The sequence below is a fragment of the Bison bison genome, unplaced genomic scaffold, assembly GCF_000754665.1.
Source record: "Bison bison bison isolate TAMUID 2011002044 unplaced genomic scaffold, Bison_UMD1.0 scf7180017850463, whole genome shotgun sequence".
NCBI classification, from domain to species: Eukaryota; Metazoa; Chordata; class Mammalia; order Artiodactyla; family Bovidae; genus Bison; species Bison bison.
The window spans coordinates 88122-93889 of NW_011481036.1; positions in this window are offsets into that span (position 1 = coordinate 88122).

A 5768-nucleotide genomic window follows, 5' to 3' on the forward strand; every position below is an offset into this window, starting at 1 on the left:
CAGGGATGTCACCTCCTGGTGACTCCTGGAGGACAGCACACACTCCCAGACTGGCTTCTGCTCCCAAGGAGGCTGCTCCACTGCTCCTAGAGTCCTGGGGACTCTTAGGCGGCCCCACATCTCTCTGCCACAACTACAGACATCATCAACTCTGCAGAGTCCTGGCCTCCTGTTGGGGTGGGGGGTGGGGTGTGTCTGCTACTGACATCATCGGCACCACAAGACTTCCACCACTCATGGCCGCATTGCACCTGGGGTCCCGTGGTAACCATGGCTGGTGATGACATCATTTCCCAGGGTTCCCTATGATCTACGGCGTGTTCATCTCCCAGGATCCACCACAGCTAGGGTCTCATTCTCATCCAAGATTCATCATAACTATAGTGTCACCTTCTAAGGTAGCCTAGAGCCAATGGTGTCACCATCATCCATGATTCTCCACCAACATGGTGTCATCATCTCCCAGGATTCACCACAGCTGATGATGTCATCATCCCCCAGAACCCACCATGACCAGTGATGTCATCACCTTCCAGAATCCAGTATGGCCAACGGTGACATCTTCTACCAGGATCCACTAGGACTGATGATGCCCCAGTTTCCCACAGACCCCCACAATTGTGCTGTCATCATCTCCCAGGATCCACTACAACCGCAATGTCTTCATGCCCCAGGATCCACCTTAACCATGCTGTCATCACCTCCCAGGAGCCAATTCAGCCATGATGCCACCAGGCCCCAGCATCCCTGAGAGTCGATGGTGTCCCGGGACCCATGACATCCAACATCATCATCTTCCGGGATCCACTTCAACCTTGGTACCATCATCAACTGGGATACACCAAAACTGTGACATCATCATCTCCCAGGATCCCAGACACCCAATTATGTCATTTATCAGGATCCATGTCAACCATGTATCATCACCTTGAAGATCCATCCCCTTGGGAGCCAAGTACTATATAGCCAAGTACAGCTATATTTCAATTCTCTTGTGGGGTCACCTACAGTCGTTCCCTTTAGAGGAACCAGCACAATATGTATTCTTTCCCCCCTCCCTCAAAAAGAGCGTGGGGTGGGGCTCCCTCTGATGACATCATCCTACTCCAGCCCTTCTTGGTGATGTCACTGCCTTGCTCCTGACTCAGGCTGATGCCTGCCTCAACCCGATCCCAGACTTGGCCTTGGCCAGTCCCCCTCACCCCTGGGTGAGGGCACCAGTCCCTCCGGATAACTGCCCTTCACCCAACCATCTGATCGGTGACAGGGTCAACACAGAGACCTCTTAACATCCCCAGAGGGGGGCCTTCCAGTCCTTGGGTGATGTCACTGCCCCAGTCCCATCCCTGGCACCGGAGCCGCACCCAGCGCCGCACGCCATTGGCTTGGGCCAAACTCTCCCTGGAGATGCCCAGGGCGGGGCCAATAGCTGCCGACCTCCCCGGGGCCTTCAGTGGTGTCTGCTGCTGCCTCATCCCGGGAGGGCACATCTGGAGCGCGGCGGCCACTGCCCCTACCACCTGCAGGGCAGGGTGTGCTCTGCATCTCCCCGGGATGGCAGAGGAGCACCACTCTCTCCCCTTGCCCCTTCACCCTCTGGGGAGTCCCCAACACCCAACGCACAATTTGCCCCAAATTCTCTTTGTACATAGCCATGTTGGGGGGCGGCCATTCCCCCACTCTTAAAGGGCTACACGCCCCCTCTCCCAGCCCCGAGGGCCAGGTCGGGGGGCCTCTTCTCCCTCTTCTGAGCCGCCCCCCTTCCTCTCCTCTCTCCCCACAAATAATGGCACCTCAGCTCATCCCTTCTCATCGGGAGCCTGGGGCAGAAACTTGGCCCTCAACTCCCACCATGGTCCCCTGGAGGAGGAAACGGCAACCCCCTCCAGTGCTCTTGCCTGGGAAACCCCATGGACAGAGGAGCCTGGAGGGCGATACTCCATGGGGTCTCAAAGAGTCGGACACCCCTGAGCAACTGAGCACACAGCATGGCTCCCACCACACTGAGGACACTGAGGGGCTAGCCCCAGTCTACCAGGGCCCCAGGGCCAGTGTTTCAGCCCCTGCTTGCAGCTGCTCCGCTGGGCTCCCCCAATCCCCCCAAGGGCCTCGACACGCCCAGGGTCCCTAGGGCAGACTGTGACTTCCCCCAAAAGGAGCCGGCTTGAGCACCTGCCCCCCCAGAGCCCCTCCCCTCCACTCACTACCCTCAAGGAGCACTCAGCCTTCTCCAGCCCCCACATCTGCAGGGTTTGGGGCCTCTCATTTTTTATATGCCCCCTCCCCTTCCACTCGCTCTTTCCTGGCCTGGATTCCAGGCATCTCGCCCCCTGCCACCCACCACACATCACTCACTCTACACAGGCTGCCCGACCCTGGGGCCTTGACCTCTTATCTCAAATAAGCCATAGTGGGGAGAGGTCTTGAGGTGGATGAGGAAGTGGGCATGTCCTGCCAGACCCCCCTGATGCTTCCAGAGCTGAGACCTCGCCATCTGAGTCTCCCCCCTGCCCTGCTGCCTTGTACATCATACAGGCTTGTGTGCGTACGTGCACGCACACACATACACCCATTCCAGTGAGGGGGCAGTGGAGGACAGTATGGAGAGAAGATGATCCATTCTGGACCAGAAGACCTTCTGCAGCTCTGCCTGCTTCCTTACCCCTCCCCACCCTGCTCCGCCACCCAACACTGGACTCGTCCCAGCTCCTTAGTGAGGACAGCCAGCCAAGCTGCACTTGGTATTTTTTTTTAAATAAACAGATGTTTTCCTGACCCCCGGCCTTAGGTTTACTGTGGGGAAAGGATGGCTCCCACCTCCACATTTGCAGGTCACTGGGGAGTCTGCTTTGTGGCCGAGGCAGGGTGAGCATCCAAGTGTCTTTGCAGATGGGTGGTCAGGAGTCTGGCAAGGGGCTGCACTGCTAGGTGCTTTTAAATCCTTGATTTCTTCCTATGTGTCCTGACTCAGCATTTAAGCATTTGTTTGCAGATTCTATTTGTTTGCACCTCCTTACATCAAATTTTTTGACTGAATATCATTAAAATGTGTGTGTGTGGGGGGGGCGCTGTGTTAGTTTCCCTAGGCTGTGGTAATAGTAGTACCACACTCGGGGCAGCTTAAACAGAAGTGCATTCTCTCCCGGAGCTGCTGGAGGCCGCAGGTCTCAGAGGGCGGTGTCGGCAGGGCCCGCTCCTCCTGAGGCTGGGTGGGAGGATCTGCCCGTGCCCTCCCCCCGACAGCTTCTGGGGGATTGCGGGCAGTGCTGACACTCAACACATCGTCTTCCCTCTGTACACCGACTCCTTGGCAAAATGTCCCATTTCATAAGGACACCAGTCATGACAGATTAGGGCTCACCCCAATGATTTTCCCTGCAAAGACCCTATTTCCAAACAAGGTCATATTCACAGGTCCTGGAGGTTAGGACCTAAAACACTTTTTTTTGGTGGGAGGAGGGGACAAAATTCAACCCATAACAGGATGTGTGACAGAATACAGTCCAAGTGTCAGTTTTTATGATAACCAGGAAGCATTTTCCACACCTCTCTCTTCCCGCCCAGTGCATTAACATATATGCATAGTGAAGACAGAACTGTCCCCTCCTTCTGTCTCAGGAGGTGCCCCGAAGGCAAGGTTTTATGAACTTTAGGACAGCCTACCCCAGGAGTATCTAAATGCTTGTTTATCAACTGCCAGCTCTCATTACATCAAAGCATGAGTTTGCTCGTCTCTCTGGGTCGTGTGTGCAGAGCATTCCAGTACCAGTTTTATCACTAAGAAAACCCCTTCCTCTCTAGTGCATTTAAGTGTTTGCGTCTCAAATATTAGATTTTATTCTGTATCAGTCAGGGTACTCCAGAGAAACAGAACCAGTGTGTGTGTGTGTGTGTGTGTGTGTGTGTGTGTGTACTTCTGTCAAGGAACTGGCCTGTGTGAGTGTGCATGCTCAGTCGCTTTAGCTGTGTTCAACTCTTTGCGACCCCAAGGACTATAGGCCATCAGGCTCCTCTGTCCATGGGATTCTCCAGGCAAGAATACTGGAGTGAGTTGCCATGCCCTCTTCCACGGGATCTTCCCTGACCCGGTGATTGAAACTGTGTGTCCTGCATCTCCTGTGGGGGCTGGCAAATTCAGTCTGTAAGGCACTTCAGAAACTCAGGCAGGTTTTCTAGGCTGCAGTCTTGAGGCAGGATTCATTCTGTTCCAGGAAACCTCAGTTTTTTTGCTCTAAGGCCTTCGACTGATTGCATGTGGCCCATCGTATGATCTAGGATAACCTCCTTTACTCAAAGTCAGCTGACTGTAGATGTCTACAGAATACCTTCACAGCAATACCAGGGCTGTGTTTGAACCAACAACCAGGCACTGTCACCTGGCCAAGGTGACACATAAAACCTAACCATCCTGGCAGGGAAGGGCTAGCTGGGAGACAGAGTGTGATCTGCAGTTGAGAAAGACTCCTCCCCTTCCATGACATGTTCACCACCAGCTAGGTTTCACCTGCTTGGGTCCATTTGTTTGACTCTAGATTAATGGGAGGGGAAGGGAGTAATGCCTTCAAAACACTGATGTTGGGTCACTGGTAAAATGCCCCCATCTGGTCCATGTAAGGGTTGTTCGTCCATCTATTCTTTATGTTGGAGGCTTTGTCTACAGGTAATTGGAGGGTGGGGGGAAGGAGAGGCAGGGTGGTGATGCAGTGCATCTAAGTATGGGATCACTGAGCACTCAGAGGGTCTCCTCCTGGGCACAGACTAGCAAAGTACTTCCCTGCCTCCCAGACGTTATTAGACATGCCAGATATAAACAAACCCTGCTGCTTTAGCACCTGGGGCTGCTGTTACTGTGGGACACTGCAACCTATTCTGCTGATGCACCTTGCCCGTGGAGAAGGGGACTGGATGGCTGGGGGCTATTTGCTGTACTCTCTTGCATTTGTATCTTACCTGCCTCCTGAGAAATCTGTATGCAGGTCAATAAGCAACAGTTAGAACTCAATATTGAACAACTGACTTGTTCCAAATTGGGAAAGGAGTATGTCAAGGTTGTATATTGTCACCGTGCTTATTTAACTTATATGCAGAGAGCATCATGTGAAATGCCAGGCTGAATGAAGCACAAGCCAGAATCAAGGTTGTCAGGAGAAACATCAATATCCTCAGATACACAGATGACACCACCCTTACGGCTGAAAGTGAAGAGGAACTGAAGAGCCTCTTGATGAAAGCAAAAGAGGAGAGTGAAAAAGCTGGCTTAAAACTGAACATTCAGAAAATTAAGATCATGGAATCCGGTCCCATCACTTTACAGCAAATAGATGGGGAAACAATGGAAACAGTGACAGATTTTCTCTTCTTGGGCTCCAAAATCACTGCAGATGGTGACTGCAGCCATGAAATTAAAAGACGCTTACTCCTTGGAAGAAAAGCTATGACCAACCTAGACAGCATATTAAAAAGCAGAGACATTACTTTGCCAACAAAGGTCCGTCTAGTCGAGGCTATGGTTTTTCCAGTAGTCATGTATGGATGTGAGAGTTGGACTGTGAAGAAAGCTGAACACCAAAGAATTGATGTTTTTGAACTGTGGTGGTGGAGAAGACTCTTGAGTGTCCTTTGGATTGCAAGGAGATCCAACCAGTCCATCCTAAAGGAAATCAGTCCTGGGTGTTCATTGGAAGGACTGATGCTGAAGCTGAAACTCCAATACTTTGGCCACCTGATACGAAGAACTGACTCACTGGAAAAGACCCTGATGCTGGTAA